This window comes from Tamandua tetradactyla, chromosome 16 (genome assembly GCF_023851605.1).
Source record: "Tamandua tetradactyla isolate mTamTet1 chromosome 16, mTamTet1.pri, whole genome shotgun sequence".
In the NCBI taxonomy this organism is placed as follows: domain Eukaryota; kingdom Metazoa; phylum Chordata; class Mammalia; order Pilosa; family Myrmecophagidae; genus Tamandua; species Tamandua tetradactyla.
Genome location: NC_135342.1, coordinates 32,037,417 through 32,059,632, shown reverse-complemented (window position 1 = coordinate 32,059,632; position 22,216 = coordinate 32,037,417). Strand labels below are relative to the sequence as shown.

At 36.9% G+C, this 22,216-nt stretch overlaps 1 pseudogene; it reads left to right on the top strand.

Moving 5' to 3' along the window:
* Positions 1-20,281: 20,281 nt before the first annotated feature.
* On the top strand, positions 20,282-21,028 carry LOC143660243 (CDGSH iron-sulfur domain-containing protein 2 pseudogene; annotated as a pseudogene).
* Positions 21,029-22,216: the final 1,188 nt, after the last annotated feature.

Below are 22,216 nucleotides of genomic sequence, written 5' to 3'. Positions count from 1 at the left end.
GCAGCTTCATTCAGTGTTTTAATATAATTGTTACAGTTAGGTAATATTGTGCTGTCCATTTTTGAGTTTTTATATGCAAATCTGTTGCACAATCTGTATCCCTTCAGCTTCAATTACCCAATACCTTTTTCTATCTCCTGATGGTCTCTGTTACCAACAAAATATTCCAAGTTTATTCACTAATGTCAGTTCATATCAGTGAGACCATACAGTATTTGTCCTTTTGTCTCTGGCTAATCACACTCAGCATAATGTCCTTAAGGTCCATTCATGTTGTTTCATACTTCATAACTTTATTCTGTCTTACAGCTGCATAATATTCCATCTTACGTAAATGTCACAGTTTGTTTAGCCAAGAGTCTGTTGATGGACATTTTGGCTACTTCCATCTCTTGGTAATTGTAAATAATGCTGCTATAAACATTGGTGTGTAAATGTGCGTTTGTGTCCTTGCCCTCAAGTCCTTTGAGTAGAGACAGCATATAGATGGTTCTTGTTTTTTAATCCATTCTGCCAGACTATGTCTTTTGATTGGAGAGTTTAATCAATTAACATTTAGTGTTCTTACTGCATGGGTAGTACTTTCTTCTACTATTTTGCCTTCTGGATTTTATATGTCATATCTAATTTTCCTTCTTTTTACTTTTATTCATAGTCTTCATTTATGCACTCATCTCCACATCCCTCTCTTCTGTCTTTGTATCTGTCTCTAGTGCTCCCTTTAGTATTTCTTGCAGAGCTGGTCTCTTGGTCACAAATTCTCTCAGTGATTTTTTGTCTGAGAATGTTTTAATTTCTCCCTCATTTTTGAAGGACAGTTTTGCTCGATATAGAATTCTTGGTTGGCAGTTTTTCTCTTTTAATAATTTAAATATATTATCCCACTGTCTTCTTGCCTCCATGGTCTCTGCTGAGAGATCTGTGCATAGTCTTATTGGGATTCCCTTGTATGTGATGGATTGCTTTTCTCTTGCTGCTTTCAAGATTCTCTCTTTCTCTTTGACTTCTAATATTCTGATTAGTAAGTGTCTTGGAGTACGTCTATTTGGATCTATTCTCTTTGGGGTACGCTGCACTTCTTGTATCTGTAATTTTAGGTCTTTCATAAGAGTTGGGAAATTTTCAGTGATAATTTCCTCCATTAGTTTTTCTCCTCTTTTCCCCTTCTCTTCTCCTTCTGGGACACCCACAATATGTATATTCATGCGCTTCATATTGTCTTTCAATTTCCTGAGTCCCTGCTCATATTTTTCCATTTTTTCCCTATATTTTCTGTTTCTTGTTGGATTTCAGATGCTCCATCCTCCAGTTCACTAATCCTATCTTCTGCCTCTCGAAATCTACCATTGTAGGTTTCCATGGTTTTTTTAATCTCTTCTACCTTGCCTTTCATTCCTTAAAGTTCTGTGATTTGTTTTTTCAGACTTTCAATTTCTTCTTTTTGTTCATTCCTTGCCTTATTTATATCCTCCCTCAATTCATTGATTTGATTTTTGATGAGGTTTTCCATGTCTGTTCATATATTCTGAGTTAATTGCTTCATCTCCTGTATATCATTTGAATTGTTGGTTTGTTCCTTTGACTGGGCCATATCTTCAACTTTCCTAGTGTGATATGTTATTTTTTGCTGGCCTCTAGGCATTTAATTACCTTAAATAGTTTATTCTGGAGATTGCTTTTACTTCTTTTACCCAGGGTTTTCTTTCTGGATGAATTTGTTGTCTATCTGTTCTTTGACATTCAGTTCAGCTTTATCTGGATCTTTAGCTTAAGTTTTGTTTAACAGAGGAGAATTTTTCAGTTCTTGTTTCTTACCCTGCTTGTATGGTGCTTTTCCCCTCCCACACTTAGGAGGGTCTACTTAGATATTATAGACCCCAGCCAGATTTTCCCAGGCCAAACTGGCGTCCTATCAGGAGGAAAGAGTCACCTGAGTCAGTTTTCCCTGAGGGTGAGACCCAGCAGGTTGAAAGACTTCCCTGTGACATCTCTGGATTCTTTTTTTCTTATCCTGCCCAGTATATGGCACTTGTCTGCCTGCAGGTCCCACCAGAGTAAGATGATGCGGTACCTTTAACTTTGGTGGACTCTCCCTGCTGGGGGCATTGTGGAGACAGAGGAGAGGTTGTAGGCTGGTTTAATGGCTTCAAAGTACCAAGCCCTGGTGTCTGAATTCCTCGAGAGAGGGATTCCTCCTGAGTTGAGCTTCACCCCTCCCCTGGGGAAGGCACAGGGTCCAGACAAGCCCCCAAAAGAGCTCACTTCTGCCTATGCCTGGGGCAGTTGCAGCCTGAGAAATCCTGCCACTATATCCAAAGGCAGTCAAGTCTTTGTAGAAACACAGCCACAAAAAACTGTGTTTCCTTCTCCCCCCACCCTTTTTCTGTCAGCCCTGCCTCCTTGGCACCAGGGCAAAAATGAGCAACCTCTGCTTTGACCAGGTTCACCTAAGCTGAGGGCCTAGTTTTAGTAGTCAGAATTTGTTAATTAATTCCACAATTGGCACTTAATTGGGCCCAGTCCCTGCTGCTGGTAAAGTTCCTTTCCTTTCCCTCTGGGAAGCAGCCTGTGGGGGAGGGGCGCCAGCCTCCGCAGCTTTGGGAACTCACTGTTCTTGAGGGCTTGCAGCTGGTCCAGCTGGTCCAGACTGGGGTATGCTGTGTGTCTGGCCACTGACATGGCCCCAGGAGCTGTTCTGTACTGTTCTGGAGGACGAAGTAAAATGCGCACATTGTTAAGCCCCCATCTTGACCCAGAAGCCAAAAGATGTATTTTAAATGTATAAAAATTTTAAAACTTTAGGATGCCAAAGACATCATAAACAAACATTGGATTAGAGAACTATTGAAAGCATAAAAAGATTAATTGGTATTAAAAATTAATATTTACATATATAAACTGCTCCTATATGTTGATACATTATACATTGATAAGAAAAAGACAAACAAACCTCTAAAATGTGCAAATGCTATGAATCGGCACTTACATAAGATCAACTCTAAACATGTGAAAATGTGCTCAAAATCTCTAGAAGTCAAGGAAATGTAAATTTTTTTGTAATTCGTTTTTCAAATTTATTTATTAATTAAAAAAATTGACAAACGAACTAAAACATTAACATATATAATCAGTAATTCACAATATCATCACTTAGTTACATATTCATTATTAAGGAAATGTAAATTTAAGTAATAATGAGACATCACTTTGAGTTCATAGTTTGCTAAAATTAAGACAGCCACAGGAGAGGCAGAACTTTGATAATTGTTGAAGCTGAATTGTGAGTATGGCGAACTCATGATAGTATTCTGTTTGCTTTCAAAATGTTTGAAAATGTCTACAATGGAAAGAATAAAACCCTAAAGAAGTGAAAAAAAGGCTAAATTTATTTCTATCAGAGATATGGGGAAAAGTATGGCTCTGAAAACGTAAATCATTACAGACTTTTTTTTAATGCAATCTGATGACAACTGTCAAAAATAAAAAAGACATACTACCTTTGAACTGGAAAACTGGGAGGGTTTTGATGACTGCATCCATCTCTTTCCTGGTAATTGATCTAAGGCCATCTATTTCTTTTTGAGTGATTGTTGGTTGTCCATGTGTTTCTAAGAAGCTGTCAATTTCATCTAAGTTGTTTAGTGTGCTAGCATCTAGTTGATCATGCTATCTTCTCATCATTCCTTTTAATTCTGTAGGTTCAGTAGTAAAGCCCTCCCCTATTTCTGATTTTATGTATTTGCAGTCTCTTTCTTTCTTTGTCAGTCTAGTTACGTATCCATGGATTTTATGGATTCTTCTCCAAGAACAAACTTTTTGCTTTTTCGATTCCCTGTATTGGTTGTTGTTTTTTTATAATCAAAATGTTTAACAATCTTGATGCCAGAGAACCTTGGGAATTTTAAACTTGATGCTCAACAGCCCCATGTGTTCTTGGAGAAATTGAGAGCTCGACCAGGGTTGATCCTGTGAAGGTTCTTGGCCCAGTCACGGGAAGGAATTCAAGGACTAATCAGTATGTATAGCCAAAAGTTTAATGTGTTACAAAAGTACACATTCGAAGGAGATGAGCATGGACATTCTTCCAAAGAAGGAAAAACTCTTGTTTTTATGTCCTCAATTTCATTTATTTCTGCTCTAATTTTTGTTACTATTTTCCTTCTATTAGATATGGGGTTAGTTTCCTGTACTTTCTCCAGGTGTGCAGTTAAGTTCTCAATTTTTGGTCTTTTTTTTTTGCAACTCAATATTTAATTCATTTTAAAGTCTTATAATAATGGGAAAATCTATTACATCAAGCTTTGCCAGGAAAGGAAGAAATGGGGGAAATAGGAAAGATCTGTAAGAAGTCTGGACAGATGGGTTTCCTTCTGTATAGTGAACCAATCTAGCGATTTATCATAGCTTGAGTAGGAGGTTAACAGGAGAGCATATGCCTTCAAAGGAGAATATACTGTCCCCTAAACCTAACTTCTTCCTTTATGTATGAACTGACCATCCTTAAAGTCACTAATTTTGTTTAGGAAATAGTCTGTATGATTTTTTTCCCAATTATATATATATATATATTACATTTATATATATGGATTATATATACCTGCCCATTGTCAAGTAAGTTTATTTTCATAGAGAAACATACTTCCTGTCCCTCTAACAAGTGGTTTACTATATTAGCTCTTGGCTACTGAAATGAGAGCAAAGATACTTATACAAATCCTTTCCAGAAGCTTTGGCCACCATTGAATGCTTTTGCTGGCTTTTCCTCTCTTTTCTCCTTCCCACTAGACCAGCATGCCCCAAATAGGGTAACTTTTCTTCATCCTGTATCAATGCAAGTTTTCTGATATCGAATAAGTTCTGAACCATGAATAGAGACCTTCCCACATTCTTTGCATCTGTTTGGAATCTCTCAGCCGTTGCCACTTTGTCTCATTTCACTCTTATCCCTTTTGGTTGAGAAGGTTTTCTCAATCCCTTGATGCTGAATCTCAGCTCATTCTAGGATGTCTGTCTCATGTAGCCTGGAAGGTCCACATCCCTGGGAGTCATGTCCCATGTAGACAGGGGAGGGTGGCGAGATTGCTTGTTGTGTTGGCTGGAGAGAAAGGCCACATCCGAGCAACAAAAGAGGCTCTCTTGGGGGTGACTCTTAGGCCTAAATTTTAAGTTGACTTGGCCTATTCTTTGTGGGGTTAAATTTCATATGAACGAACCCCAAGACTGGGGGCTCAGCCTATAGCTTTGGTTGTCCACACTGCTTGTGAGAATATCAAGAATTCAACTTGGGGAAGTTGAATTTCTCCCTGTTCTCACCATTCCCCGAATGGGACTTTGCAAATACTTTGCCACTCTCTGATCGAATCATTCTGGGATTCATCTGGGCATCCCTCTGACCAAAGCAACAAACTCTCACGTCCTATCTGAGATTCCAAGTACTTATGGTGTTCAATCAAATTATCTACATAAGTTATATTAGGAAATGCACTAGGCAAAGTATAAATTTTGTACCAAATAAACATTTTTTGCTTTAGTCTCACACATAAGGTGAGATTTTAAAATATTAATTACCATCTATTTTCAGCACCCTGCAGTAATGACATTCCTTTGTTTTTCCTCAGGAAAAAAACATTTTTAAAATTTGTACATTTAGTCACTATTATTATACACTCTAGGTATTCCTAGATTATACCATCTCAATCTTTATTGTCTATCTTTCTTTCTGATTTCATTTATGCCCACAGCCCTCCTCCCTCTATCATTCTCACATGCAGCTTCTTTAAATGTTTGAACATAATTATATTACAGTTAGGTAGTATTGTGCTGTCCATTTTTGAGTTTTTATATTCAGTCTTGTTGCACAATATGTATCCCTTCAGCTCCAGTTACCCAATATCATACCCAATTTCTATCTCCTGGTGGTCTCTGTTACCAACGAAATATTCCAAGTTTACTCACTAATGTCAGTTCATATCAGTGAGACCATACAGTATTTGTCCTTTTGTTTTTGGCTAATCTCACTAAGCATAATGTATTCAAGGTCCATCTGTGTTGTTGCATACTTCATAACTTTATTCTGTCTTAAAGCTGCATATTCCATCGTATGTGTATACCACAGTTTGTTTAGCCACTCGTCTGTTGATGGACATTTTGGCTGTTTCCATCTCTTTGCTATTGTAAATAATGCTGCTATAAACATTGGTGTGTAAATGTCTGATTGTGTCTTTGCCCTTATGTCCTTTGAGTAGATACCTAGCAATGGTATTGCCGGGTCATACAGCAACTCTATATTCAGCTTTTTGAGAAACTGCCAAACTGCCTTCCACAGCGGTTGTACCATTTGACATTCCCACCAACAGTGGATAGGTGTGCCTCTTTCTCCACATCCTCTCCAGCACTTGTCATTTTCTGTTTTGTTGATAATGGCCATTCTGGTGGGTGTGAGATAATATCTCATTGTGGTTTTGATTTGCATTTATCTAATGACCAGGGAAGTTGAGCATCTCTTCATGTGCCTTTTGGCCATTTGTATTTCCTCTTCTGGGAAGTGTCTGTTCAAGCCTTTTTCCCATTTTGTAATTGGATTGACTGTCTTTTTGTTGTTGAGTTGAACAATCTTTTTATAAATTCTGGATATTAGACCTTTATCTGATATGTCGTTTCCAAATATTGTCTCCATTGAGTAGGCTGTCTTTTTACTTTCTTGATGAAGTTCTTTGATGTGAAAAAGGGTTTAATTTTGATGAGTTCTCATTTTTTTCCTTCTTCAGTGCTCTTGCTTTGGGTGTAAGGTCTATAAAACCACCTCCAAGTATAAGATTTATAAGTTATTTCCCTATTCTTCTAACTGTTTTATGGTGTTAGACCTAATGTTTAGGTCTTTGATCCATTTTGAGTTAACTTTTGTATAGGGTGTGAGATATGGGTCCTCTTTCATTCTTTTGCATATGGATATCCAGTTCTCTAGGCACTATTTATTAAAGAGACTGTTCTGTTCCAGGTGAGTTGGCTTGACTGCCTTATCAAAGACCAATTGTCCATAGATGAGAGGGTGTATATCTGAACACTCTATTCAATTCCATTGGTCAATGTATCTCTCTTTATGCCAATACCATGCTGTTTTGACTACTGTAGCTTCATAATATGCCTTAAAGTCAGGCAGCATGAGACATCCGACTTTAATTTTTTCCCTCAGGATACTTCTAGCTATTCAGGGCACCCTGCTCTTCCAGATAAATTTGCTTATTAGTTTTTCTATTTCTGAAAAGTAAGTTGTTGGGATTTTGATTGGTATTGCATTGAATCTGTAAATCAGTTTAGGTAGAATTGATATCTTAACTATATTTAGTGTTCCAGTCCATGAGCACGGTATGCCCTTCCATCTATTTAGGTCTTCTGTGATTTCTTTTAATTTTCTTGTAGTTTTCTATGTATAGGTTTTATGTCTCTTTAGTTAAATTTATTCCTAAATATTTTATTCTTTTGGTTGCAATTGTAAATGGAATTCATATCTTGATTTCCCCCTCAGATTGTTCATTACTAGTGTATAGACACATTACAGATTTTTGAGTGTTGATCTTGTAACCTGCCACTTTGCTGTACTCGTTTATTAGTTCCAGTAGTTTTGCTGTGGATTTTTCAGGGTTTTTGACATATAGTATCATATTATCTGCAAACAGTGATAGTTTTACTTCTTCCTTTCCAATTTTGATGCCTTGTATTTCTTTTTCTTGTCTAATTGCTCTGGCTAGAACTTCCAACACAATGTTGAATACTAGTGGTGATAGTGGACATCCTTGTCTTGTTCCTGACCTTAGGGGGAAAGTTTCCAGTTTTTCCCCATTGAGGATGATATTAGCTGTGGGCTTTTCATATATTCTCTTTATCATTTTAAGAAGTTCCCTTCTACTTTTATCCTTCGAAGTGTTTTCAACGGGAAAGAATGTTGAATTTTTTCAAATGCCTTTTCTGCATCAATCGAGGTGATCATGTGGTTTTTCTGCTTTGATTTGTTGATATGGTGTATTACATTAATTGATTTTCTTATGTCAAACTATCCTTGCATACCTGGGATGAATCCTACTTGGTCATGATGTCTAATTCTTTTAATGTGTTGCTGGATTCGATTTGCTAGAATTTTGTTGAGGATTTTTGCTTCTATATTCATTAGAAAGATTGGTCTGTAGTTTTCTTTTTTGTAATATCTTTGTCTGGCTTTGGTATGAGGGTGATGTTGGCTTTGTAGAATGAGTTAGGTAGCTTTCCCTTCTCTTCAATTTTTTTTGAAGAGTTTGAGCAGGATTGGTACTAATTCTCTCTGGAATGTTTGGTGGAATTCACATGTGAAGCCATCTGGTTCTGAACTTTTCTTTTTGGGGAGTTTCTTAATGACTGATTCTATTTCTTTACTTGTGATTGGTTTGTTGAGGTCGTCTATTTCTTCTCGAGTCAAAGTTGGTTGCTCATGCCTTTCTAGGAACTTGTCCATTTCATCTGCCTTGCTGTATTCATTAGCATAGTGTTGTTCATAGTATCCTGTCATTAATTCCTTTATTTCTGTGGGGTCAGTGGTTATGTCTCTGCTTCCATTTCTGATCTTATTTATTGCATCCTCTCTCTTCTTCTTTTTGTCAGTCTTGCTAAGGTTCCGTCAATCTTATTGATTTTCTCATAGAACCAGCTTCTAGGTTTATTGATTTTCTCAATTGTTTTCATGTTCTCAATTTCATTTATTTTTGCTCTAATCTTTATTATTTCTTTCTTTTGCTTGCTTTAGGGTTAGTTTGCTGTTCTTTCTCTAGTTCTTCCAAGTGGACGGTTAATTCCTTGATTTTTGCTCTTTCTTCATTTTTGATATAGGCATTTAGGGCAATAAATTTCCCTCTTAGCACTGCCTTTGCTGTGTCCCAACTGTTTTAATGTGTTGTGCTTTCCTTTTCATTTGCCTCAAGATATTTACTGATTTCTCTTGTAATTTCTTTCTTGACTCACTTGTTGTTTAAGTGTGTGTGGTTGAGCCACCACATATTTGTGAATTATCTGGCACTCTGCCTATTATTGTTTCCAACTTCATTCCTCTATGATCTGAGGAAGTGCTTTGTATGATTTCAATCTTTTTAAATTTATTGAGACTTGCTTTGTGACCCAGCATATCGTCTATCCTCGAGAATGATCCATGATCACTTGAGAAAAATGTGTATCCTGCTGTTGTGGGGTGTAATGTTCTATAAATATTGTTAAGTCTAGCTCATTTATTGTATTATTCAAATTCTCTGTTTCTTTATTGATCGTCTGTCTAGATGTTCTGTCCATTAATGAGAGTGGGGAACTTAAGTCTACAACTATTGTGGTAGATGTGTCTATTTCTCTTTTTAGTGTTTTCAGTGTTTGCCACATGTATTTTGGAGCATTCTGGTTCAGTGCATAAATATTTATGATTGTTATGTCTTCGCGCTGAATTGTTCCTTTTCTTAATACATAGTATCCTTTGTCTCTTTTAACTGTTTTACATTTGAAGTCTAATTTGTTGGATATTAGTATAGCTACTCCTGCTCTTTTCTGATTGTTATTTGCATGCAATATCTTTTCTCAACCTTTCACTTTCAACTTATGTTTATCCTTGTGTTTAAGATGTGTTTCCTGTAGACAGCATATAGATGGGTCCTGTTTTTCAATCCATTCTGCCAGTCTATGTCTTTTGATTGGGGAGTTTAATCCATTAGCATTTTGTGTTATTACTGTGCGGGTAGTACTTTCTTCTACCATTTTGCTTTTTGGACTTTATATGTCATATCTAATTTTTCTTCTTTTACCTTTATTCATAGTCTTCCTTTCTACACTCTTCTCCACACTTCTCTCTTCTGTCTTTTTGTATCTGTCTCTAGTGCTCCCTTTAGTATTTCTTGCAGTGCTGGTCTCTTGGTCACAAATTCTCTCAGTGATTTTTTGTCTTAGAATGTTTTAATTTCTCCCTTACTTTTGAAGGACAATTTTGCTGGATATAGAATTCTCGGTTGGCAGGTTTTCTCTTTTAGTAATTTAAATATATCATCCCACTATCTTCTCACCTCCATGGTTTCTGCTGAAAATCTATGCAGTCTTGTTGGCCTTCCCTTGTATGTGATGGATGGCTTTTCTCTTGCTGCTTTCAAGATTTTCTATTTCTCTTTGACTTCTGACATTCTGATTAGTAAGTGTCTTGGAGTACGTCTATTTGGATCTATTCTCTTTGGGGTATGCTGCACTTCTTGTATCTGTAATTTCAGTCTTTCATAAGAGTTGGGAAATTTTCAGTGATAATTCCCTCCTTTAGTTTTTCTCCTCCTTTTCCCTTCTCTTCTCCTTCTGGGACACCCACAACACATATATTCATGAGCTTCATATTGTCATTCAATTTCCTGAGTCCCTGCTCATATTTTTCCATTTTTCCCCTATAGTTTCTGTTTCATGTTGGATTTCAGATGCTCCATTCTCCAGTTCACTAATCCTATCTTCTGCCTCTCGAAATCTACCATTGTAGGTTTCCATTGTGTTTTTCAGCTGTTCTACTATGCCTTTCATTGCCCATAAGTTCTGTGATTTTTTTTTCAGACTTTCAATTTCTTCTTTTTGTTCATTTCTTGCCTTCTTTATATCCTCCCTCAATTCATTGATTTGGTTTCTGATAAGGTTCTTCATGTCTGTTTGTATATTCTGAATTAATTGTTTCAACTCCTGTATCTCATTTGAATTGTTGGCTTGCTCCTTTGATTGGGCCATATCTTCAATTTTCCTGGTGTGGTTTGTTACTTTTTTTGCTGGCATCTAGACATTTAATTACCTTAATTAGTTTATTCTGGAGATTGCTTTCACTTCCTTTACCTAGGGTTTTCTTGCTGGATCAATTTGTTGTCTATCTGTTCTTTGACATTCAGTTCAGCTTATTCTGGACTTCTAGCTTAGATTTTGTTTAACAGAGGAGAATTTTTCAATTCTTGTTTCTTGCCCTGCCTAGTATAGTGCCTTCTCCACCCCCCACCTGTAGGAGGGTCTGCTTAGGTATTATAGACCCCAGCTGGATTTTCCCAGTCCAAACTGGCCTCTTATCAGGAGGAAAGAGTCACCTGCATCAGTTTTCCCTGAGGGTGAGACCCAGCAGGTTGAAAGACCTCCCTGTGAAGTCTCTGGACTCTGTTTTCCTTATCCTGCCCAGTAGGTGGCAGTTGTCTGCCTGTGGTTCCCACCAGCATAAGATGATGTGGTACCTTTATCTTTGGTAGACTCTCCCTGCTGGGGGTGTTGTGGAGACGGAGTAGAGGTTGTAGGCTGGTTTTAATGGCTTCAAATTACCAACCCTGGTGTCTGAGTTCCTTAAGAGAGGGATTCCATCTGAGTTGGGCTTCACCCCTTCCCTGGGGGAGACACAGGGTCCAGAAGAGCCCTCAAATGAGCTTCTTTCTGCCTATGCCTGGGCAGTTGCAGCTTGAGAAGCCCTGTCGCTGAATCCAAAGGCAGTCAAGCCTTTGTAGAAACACATCCACCAAAACTTCTGCTTGCTTTTTTTCTTTTCTTTATCTGTCAGCCCTGCCTTCTTGGTGCAGGGGCAAAAATGAGTGACCTCCGCTTTGACCAGGTTTGCCTGAGCTGTGGACCTATTTTTAGTAGTCAGAATTTGTTAATTAATGCCACAATTGGTGTTTGCTTGAGATCATCCCCTGTTGCTGTTAAAGTCCCCTTCCTTTCCCTCTGGGAAGCAGCCTGTGGGGAAGGGGTGCCGGCCACCATGGCTTGGGGAACTCACAGTTCTGGGGAGGCTTCCAGCCTGTCCAGCTGGTCCAGACTGGGGTATGCTGTGTGTCTGGTCACTAATGTGGCCCCAGGAGCTGTTCTGTACTGTTTCTGGTTATTTAGTAGTTGTTCTGGAGGACAAACTAAAATGCATGCATTGCTAAGCTGCCATCTTGGCCCCCATGATCTTGTACTCTTCTTTTTAAATATAGGTGTTAAGGGTAATACGTTTCCCACTCAGCACTACTTTCACTGCATCCCATACATTTGAATATGTTGTGTTCTCTTTTTCCTTTGCCTTAAGATATTTCCTGATTTCTCTTGTAATTTCTTGCTTGACCCCTTGGTTGTTTAAGAGTGTGTTGTTTAGCATCCATATATTTGTGAATTTTCCAGGCCTCCAAAAGTGTTTTGTATAATTTCTATCTTTAAAAATTTATTGAGACTTGCTTTGTGCCCCAAATTGTGGTCTATTCTGGAGGATGATCCATGAGCACTTGAGAAAAATATTTATCCTGCTGTTGTGGGGTGCAGTGTTCTGTAAATGTCTGTTAAGTGTAGTTCATTTATCATGTTATTGGAGATCTCTGTTTCCTTATGATCCTCTGTTTAGATGTTCTATGCATTGATGAGAGTGATATATAGTCTCCAAGTGTTATTTTAGAGGTTCTATGTCTGCCATCAGTGTTTCCAGAATTTGTGTCATGTATTTTGGGGCACTTTGGCGAGGAACATAAATATTTATGATAGTTATTTCTACTACATGAATTGTCACTTTTATTAATACACGGTGTCATTCTTTGCCTCTTTTAACTGTTTTACATTTACTTTAAATCTCTTTTGTCTGATATTAGTATAGCTACCCTTGTTTTTTCTGGTTGCTATTTGTGTGGAATATCCTTTTCCAACCTTTCCCTTTCAACCTATTTTTCTCCTTTGGTCTAAAGTGAATCTTTTTCAACAGCATATGGATGGATCATATATATATTTTTTTACCAGTCTATGTTTTTTGATTGCATAGTTTAATGCATAACATTCAATATTATTACTGTAAAAGCAATAGTATCTTCAACCATCTTGTTCTTGGGATTTTATGTGTGATGCCTTATTTTTTCTCTTTTTACCCTTTTACTTATCCTTCTGATAATCTTCATTTCTATACTGTCCTTCAAACCTCTCTTTCTTTTCTTTTCCTATTACTTTGTAGCACTCCTTTTAGTATTTCTTGTAGAGCAGGTCTCTTACCAGGAGGGATCTCAGAGTCTATCAGTAATATTTAAAACTCTCCCTCATTTATTTTTATTCTTATTTTTTTGTATAATTCATGAGGACATTATTTTTAAGTTTTAATGAAATAGCTTTATTGCTTATTTATATGATGCCAAGGGAAAAGATAACTAAACTCAGAAGCAGATTGCCATATTTTCCATCTGTTTCTTAGTATGAAATAGGAAACCACCCCAACCAGTATAGAGTATATTTTGCATCCTTCACTAATACATAAGATTCATGTGAAGCTAGAGCAGTGATATGAAAGCAAGTATGCATACAGGCAGCCAATGAAAACAACCACAACAATACCTTTATATTAATCAGTGAAAAATACATATTCTGAAGAATCGTGGTACATAATGACTATGTAGCTGCAACTATATTTTGGTTTCTACTATTTTAATTCTTTTTGGCTTTGGTGTTTATAACAATAAAGAAGTGAAAGAAGGAAGTGAAACAGTAACAAAACTAATAAAATTTTCTGATTTCTTAATTTACATAGAGTTTTAAAATTTTTGTCTCTTTAATCCTTAGAACAACAATCTAGATCAGTGGTTCACAGACATAAATTTTTCAGAACATCAAAGCTTCCCAAAGCATTTGAGAGAGCCAAAAGAGAGTTGCCAAACTGTGATTTTGCCAATAACAACAATAAACACCATTTCCATCATTTTAGAAAGGAAGGGATATTTCAAAACCCAAAGTGTAGGAATTTTATAATTTCAAAACAAAAGACAGTTCTTCCAAGCAAATACTATCTGCCAATCCTAGATGGATTTTAAATATTTATAGTTTTAAATAAATGCAAAAAAGAACATTCACAACATTAATGTTTATTTTATGGTACACATAGTTTATATTTCCTAGATATAAGTTTTTTTATTTAAAATTGCCATATGCATTTGATACATTTGTATTTGATCCATTCATGAAAAAAAAGCTGTAATGTGAAATGTATTCTGTTTCACTTTTATCAGTCACTATGAAAAATACACTTTCACATAGATTTGAGCAAAATTGGAGGCATCAAATTTTTTGTGTGTGAGCATAATGTTCATGTATTTTTATTTTTATTCATCTTTTCATGTACTTATTTATTTTTAAATATTTTTATTGAGATATCTTCACATACCAATACAGTCCACACAAAGTATACAATCATTGGTTCACACATAGTTGTGTATTCATCACCATGATCATTTTTAGAACATTCGCATCACTCCAGATAAAGAAATAAAAAAAATAGTAAAACCCCATATAGCCCATGCCCCTAATCAATCCCTTTCATTGACAACTAATATTGAATTCTACCAATTTTTAACCCCTTATAAGCCCCTATTATTTAATTTTTTTTTGTCCTTATTGTTTTACTCATCTGTCCATACCTGGGATAAAGGGAACATCAGCCACAAGATTTTCAAAATTACACGGCCATACCGCAAGCACTATCTAGTTATACAATTATCCTCAAGAATGAAGGCTACCATAATACAGTTCAGCAGTTTCAGGTATTTCCTTCTGGCTATTAGAGTATACTAAAAATTGAAAAGGAATATCTACATAATGCATAAGAATAACCTCCTGAATAACGTCTTGGCTCCATTTGAAATCTCTCAGCCACTGAAACTTTATTTTGTCTCATTTTTCTCTTCCTCCTTTTGGTCAAAAAGGGTTTCTCAATCTCATGATGCTGGGACACAGCTCATCCTCAGGAGTCATGTCCCACATTGCCAGTGAGATTTACATCCCTGGGAGTCATGTCCCACGTAGTGGGGAGTGAGTGAGTTCACCTTCCAAGTTGGTTTAGAGAGACAGACCACATGTGAGCAACATAAGAGGTTGTCTGGGGGTGATTATTAGGCATAATGGTAGGTAGGCTTAGCTTCTCCTTTGCAAGATTAAGTTTCAAAGGGGCAAGCCCCAAGATCGAGAACTCAGTCTATTAAATTGGTTGTCCCCGGTGCTCACGGTAATATCAGGAATTTCCCAAGCAGGGAAGTTTAATATTTCCTCATTTCTCCCAAGTGTCTCAAGGGGACTTTTCAAATACTTTTTTCGCTCAGCCCAGATTACTCTGAGATGTATCAGAGTATCACATTAACCTGTATAAAATAACACGATCTCACTCCCTATTCAAGAGTCCATGTAATTATGGTGTTAAATAAGCTGACCATACAAGTTAAATTAGATAGTGTGCTATCAAAAATATGAACTTTGGGCCTTGAGAGAGATGGCCAAGATGGCGGCTTAGCAAGGTGTGGGATTTAGTTCGTCCTCCAGAACAGCTACTAAATAACCAGAAACAGTACAGAACAACTCCTGGGGCCATGTCAGTGAACGGACACACAGTGTACCCCAGTCTGGACCAGCTGGACTGGCTGCAAGCCCCCGCAGAACTGTGAGTTCCCCAAGCTGTGGTGGCCAGCATCCCTCTCCCACAGGGTGCTTCCCAGAGGGGAAAGGGAAGGAACTTTACCAGCAGCAGGGGCTGAGTGCAACTAAGCTTCAAGTGTGGAATTAATTCACAAATTCTGACTACTAAAAAGCCTCCAGGTCAGGTGAACCTGGTCAAAGCAGAGGTCGCTGATATTTACCCCAGTGCCAAGGGGGCAGGGCTAACAGAAAAAAAAAAAAAGAAACAGAGGTTTTTGTGGCTATGTTTCTACAAAGGCTTGACTGCCTTTGGATACAGTGGCAGGATTTCTCAGGCTGCAACTACCCCAGGCATAGGCAGAAATAAGCTTATTTGAGACCTTTCCCAGGGGAGGGGTGAGGCCCAACTCAGGTGGAATCCCTCCCTCAAGGAAGTCAGACCACAGGGCTTGGTAATTTGAAGCCATTAAAACCAGCCTACAACCTCTCCATTGTCTCCTCCATGCTCCCACCAGGGAGAGTCGGCCAAAGTTAAAAGGTACCACATCATCTTATGCTGGTGGGGCCTGCAGGCAGACAAGCACCACACACTGGACAGGATAAGAAAAACAGAGTCCAGAGACTTCACAAGAAAATCTTTCAACCTGCTGGGTCTCACCCTCAGGGAAAACTGACCCAGGTGACTCTTTCTTCTTGATAGGAGGCCAATTTGGTCCTGGAAAATCCGGCTGGGGTCAATAATACCTAAGTAGACCCTCCTATGGGTGGGGAGGGGGGAAGGCACTATACAGGCAGGGCAAGAAACAAGAAAACAAGAACTGTAAAGTTCTCCTCTGTTAAACAAAACCTAAGCTAGAGTTCCAGAAAAAGCTGTACTGGATGTCAAAGAACAGACAGACACCAAATTCATCCAGTAAGAAAACCCTAGATAAAAGAAGTGAAAACAATCTCCAGAATAAACTAATTAAGGTAATTAAATGCATAGATGCCAGCAAAAAATAACAAATCACACTAGGAAAATTGAAGATATGGCCTAGTCAAAGAAACAAACCAACAATTCAAATGAGATACAGGAATTGAAACAATTAATTCAGAATTTATGAATAGACATGAAAAACCTCATCAAAAATCAAATCAATGAATTGAGGGAGGATATAAAGAAGGCAAGAAATGAACAAAAAGAAGAAATCAAAAGTCTGAAAAAAAACCACAGAACTTATGGGCATGAAAGGCACAGTAGAAGAGATGGAAAAAAAAAGGAAAACTGCAATGTTAGATTCGAGAGGGAGAAGACATGATTAGTGAACTGGAGGATGGAACATTGGAAATCTGACAAGCAAAAGAAAATATAGGGGAAAAAATGAAAAAAATATGAGCAGGGACTCAGGAAATTGAATGACAATATGAAGCCCATGAATATACATGTTGTGGGTGTCCCAGAAGAAGAGAAGGGAAACAGAGGAGAAAAACTAATGGAGGAAATTATCACTGGAAATTTCCCAACTCTTATGAAAGACTAAAATTAAAGATGAAAGAAGTGCAGCATACCCCAAAGAGAATAGATCCAAATAGACGTACTCCAAGAAACTTACTAATCAGAATGTCAGAGGTCAAAGAGAAATAGAGAATCTTGAAAGCAGCAAGAGAAAAGCCATCCATCACATACAAATGAAGGCCAATAAGACTATGTGTAGATTTATCAGCAGAAACCATGGAGGTGAGAAGACAGTGGAATGATATATTTAAATTACTAAAAGAGAAAAACTTGCCAACCGAGAATTCTATATCCAGCAAAATTGTCCTTCAAAAATGAGGGAGAAATTAAAACATTTTCAGACAAAAAATCACTGAGAGAATTTGTGACCAAAAGACCGGCTCTGCAAGAAATACTAAAGGGAGCACTAGAGGCAGATACAAAAAAGACAGGAGAGAAAGGTGTGGACAAGAGTGTAGAAATGAAGACTATCAGTAAAGGTAAAAAGAAGAAAAGTTAGATAGGACATATAAAATCAAAAAGGCAAAATGGTAGAAGAAAGTACTACCTATACAGTAATAACACTAAATTTTAATGGATTAAACTCCCCAATCAAAAGACATAGACTGGCAGAATGGATTAAAAAACAGGACCCATCTATATGCTGTCTACAGGAAACACTTTTTAGATCCAAGGATAAATATAAGTTGAAAGTGAAAGGTTGGGGAAAGATATTTCATGCAAATAGCAATCAGAAAAGAGCAGGAGTAGCTATACTGATATCCAACAAATTAGATTTCAAATGTAAAACAGTTAAAAGAGACAAAGAAGGATACCACGTATTAAGTAAAGGAACAATTCAGCGTGAAGACATAACAATCATAAATATTTATGCACTGAACCAGAATGCTCCAAAATACACGTGGCAAACACCGAAAACACTAAAAAGAGAAATAGACACATCTACAATAATAGTTGTAGACTTAAGTTCCCCACTCTCATTAATGGACAGAACATCTAGATAGATGATCAATAAAGAAACAGAGAATTTGAATAATACAATAAATAAGCTAGAGTTAACAGATATTTATAGAACATTACACCCCACAACAGCACAATACACCTTTTTCTCAAGTGCTCCTGGATCATACTCAAGGATAGACCATATGCTGGGTCACAAATCAAGTCTCAATAAATTTAAAAAGATTGAAATCATACAAAACAATTTCTCAGATCATAAAGGAATGAAGTTGAAAATCAAAAATAGGCAGAGTGCCAGAAAATCCACAAATATGTAGAGGCTCAACAACACACACTTAAACAACCAGTGGGTCAAGGAAGAAATTACAAGAGAAATCAGTAAATATCTCGAGGCAAATGAAAAGGAAAACACAACATATTAAAACAGATGGGACACAGCAAAGGCAGTGCTAAGAGGGAAATTTATTGCCCTAAATGCCTATATCAAAGGAGAAGAAAGGGCAAAAATCAAGGAATTAATTGTCCACTTGGAAGAACTAGAGAAAGAACAGCAAACTAACCCCAAAGCAAGCAAAAGGAAAGAAATAATGAAGATTAGGGCAGAAATAAATGAAATTGAGAACATGAAAGCAATTGAGAAAATTAACAAACCCAGAAGCTGGTTCTATGAGAAAATCAATAAGATTGATGGACCCTTAGCAAGCCTGACAAAAAGAAGAAGAGAGAAGATGCAAATAGATAAGATCAGAAATGGAAGTGGAGACATAACCACTGACCCCACAGAAATAAAGGAATTAATGACAGGATACTATGAACAACTTTATGCTAATAAATACAACAACATAGATGAAATGGACAACTTTCTAGAGGCATGAACAACCAACTTTGAGGCGAGAAGAAAAAGACGACCTCAACAAACCAATCACAAGTAAAGAAATAGAATCAGTCATTAAGAAGCTCTGCAAAAAGAAAAGTCCAGGACCAGATGGCCTCATATGTGAATTCTACCAAACATTCCAGAAAGAATTAGTACCAATCCTGCCAAACTCTTCAAAAAAATTGAAGAAGAGGGAAAGCTACCTAACTCATTCTACGAAGCCAGCATCACCCTCATACCAAAGCCAGACAAAGATATTACAAAAAAAGAAAACTACAGACCAATCTCTCTAATGAATATAGATGCAAAAATCCTCAACAAAATTCTGGCAAATTGAATCCAGCAACACATTAAAAGAATTAGACATCATGACCAAGTAGGATTCATCCCAGGTATGCAAGGATAGTTTGACATAAGAAAATCAATTAATGTAATACACCATATCAACAAATCAAAGCAGAAAAACCACATGATCATCTTGATTGATGCAGAAAATACACAGGCATCAAAATTGGAAAGGAAGAAGTAAAACTCTCAGTATTTGTAGATGATATGATGCTATATGTTGAAAACCCCCAAAAATCCACAGGAAAACTACTAGAGCTAGTAAATGAGTACAGCAAAGTGGCAGCTTACAAGATCAACACTCAAAAAACTGTAGTGCTTCTATACACTAGTATGAACAATCTGAGGGGGAAATCAAAAAAAGAACTCCATTTACAACTGCAACCAAAAGAATAAAATATTTAGGGACAAATTTGACTAAAGAGACAAAAGACCTATGCAAAGAAAACTACAAGAAATTGTTAAAAGAAATCACAGAAGACCTAAATAGATGAGAGGGCATACCGTGTTCATGGATTGGAAGACTAAATATAAATTTTGCCTAAATTTATCTACAGATTCAATGCAATACCAACTAAAATCCCCAAAACTTACTTTTCAGAAATAGAAAAAGCAATAACCAAATTTGTCTGGAAGGGCAGGGTGCCCCAATTAGCAAAAAGTATCCTGAGAAAAAAAAAGTGAAGTTGGAGGTCTCACGCTACCCGACTTTAAGGAGTATTATGAAGCTACAGTGGTCAAAACAGCATGGTACTGGCATAAAGATAGATATACTGACCAATGGAATAGAACAGAGTGTTCAGATATAGACCCTCTTATCTATGGACAATTGATCTTTGATAAGGCAGTCAAGCCAGCTTACCTGGGACAGAACAGTCTCTTCAATAAATGGTGCCTAGAGAACTAGATATCCATATGCAAAAGAATGAAAGAGGACCCATATCTCACACCCTATACAAAAATTAACTCAAAATGGATCAAAGACCTAAACATTAGATCTAAGATCATAAAACTGTTAGAAGAAAATGTAGGGAAATATCTTATAAATCTTATACTAGGAGGCAGTTTTCTAAGCCTTACACCCAAAGCAAGAGCATTAAATAAATAAATAAATAAATAAATAAATGGGACCTCCTCAAAATTAAACACTTTCGTGCATCAAAGAACTTCGTTAAGAAAATAAAAAGAGGGGTGAGGATGGTGCTGGAGACCGTGGCTCGCATCGTGAAGGTGCAGATCCCCGCCTATCTTAAGTGGCTCCCAGTGCCCGAGAGCATTACTGGGTTTTCCCGGCTCACAGTTTCAGAATGACTTCGTTTGTTGCCTTTCCTTGGTGTGCTTCCACTACTTGGCTACCTCACTGTACATCCATTCTTTCTGAAGAAAAAACAACAGAAGGATAGCTTGATTAATCTTAAAATACAGAAGGAAAATTCCAAAGTGGTGAATGAAATAAACATTGAAGATTTGTGTCTTACTAAAGCAGCTTATTGTAGGTGTTGGCATTCTAAGACGTTTCTTGTCTGTGATGGTTCACATAATGAACATAATGAATTGACTGGAGATAATGTGGGTCCACTAATACTGAAGAAGAAATAAGTTTAATAAAAATAAATTAGGATTGAATTTAATTGTGTGCTGTAGAACCTTGTAACAATATTTTCTCATCCTTTGTGTATAGGAAATCTTTGACATAGTGGTCTTAATTATTGCTACTAATTATTTCTGCCAATTTATTTTCTTGCCACACTACTATTTATATTTGATACTTCGTATCTCCAGAGTCATGTATGTAGAAATTGTGCAAGTCTCTCATTATGATGACAAAGAATTAATGTCTTCCAAAACTTCTGATTGTAATTAATTGGGAAAAATCTAAATTTTGTCAGTGGGTCCACAGCTGTTCCTTTTACACATTATTTCCAACAGAATTTATTGAAAATTTTTATGAAAACGACTTGAACAGACACCTCTCAGAAGAGGAAATACAAATGGCCAAAAGGCACATGAAGAGATGCTCAATGTCCCTGGCCATTAGAGAAATGCAAATCAAAACCACAATGAGATATCATCTCACACCCACCAGAATGGCCATTATCAACAAAACAGAAAATGACAAGTGCTGGAGAGGATGCGGAGAAAGAGGCACACTTATCCACTGTTGGTGGGAATGTCAAATGGTGCAACCACTGTGGAAGGCAGTTTGGCGGTTCCTCAAAAAGCTGAATATAGAATTGCCATACAACCCAGCAATACCATTGCTAGGTATCTACTCAAAGGACTTAAGGGCAAAGACACAATCAGACATTTACACCCAATATTTATAGCAGCGTTATTTACAATTGCAAAGAGATGGAAGCAGCCAAAATGTCCATCAACAGACGAGTGGCTAAACAAACTGTGGTATATACATACGATGGAATATTATGCAGCTTTAAGACAGGATAAACTTATGAAGCATGTAATAACATGGATGGACCTAGAGAACATTATGCTGAGTGAGTCTAGCCAAAAACTAAAGGACAAATACTGTATGGTCCCACTGATGTGAACCGACATTAGAGAATAAACTTGGAATATGTCATTGGTAACAGAGACCATCAGGAGTTAGAAATAGGGTAAGACAATGGGTAATTGGAGCTGAAGGGATGCAGACTGTGCAATAGGACTGGATACAAAAACTCTAAAATGGACAGCACAATGCTACTTAATTGTAATGTAATTATGTTAAAACACTGAATGAAGCTGCATCTGAGCTATAGTTTCTTTTTGTTTTTTTAATATATTTTTTGTTTTTTGTATTTTTATTTTTTTCTCTATATTATCATTTTATTTCTTTTTCTGTTGTCTTGCTATTTCTTTTTCTAAATCGATGCAAATGTACTAAGAAATGATGATCATACATCTATGTGATGATATTAAGAATTACTGATTGCATATGTAGAATGGAATGATTTCTAAATGTTGTGTTAGTTAATTTTTTTAATTAATAAAAAAACCCTGCAAGGTATCATTTCACACCCATTCGAAAGCTGTCATTAAAAAATAGAAAATTACAAGTGTTGGGGAGGATGTGGAGTAATAAGAACACTTATTTATTGTTAGTGAGAGTGTAAAATGGTGCAGCAGTT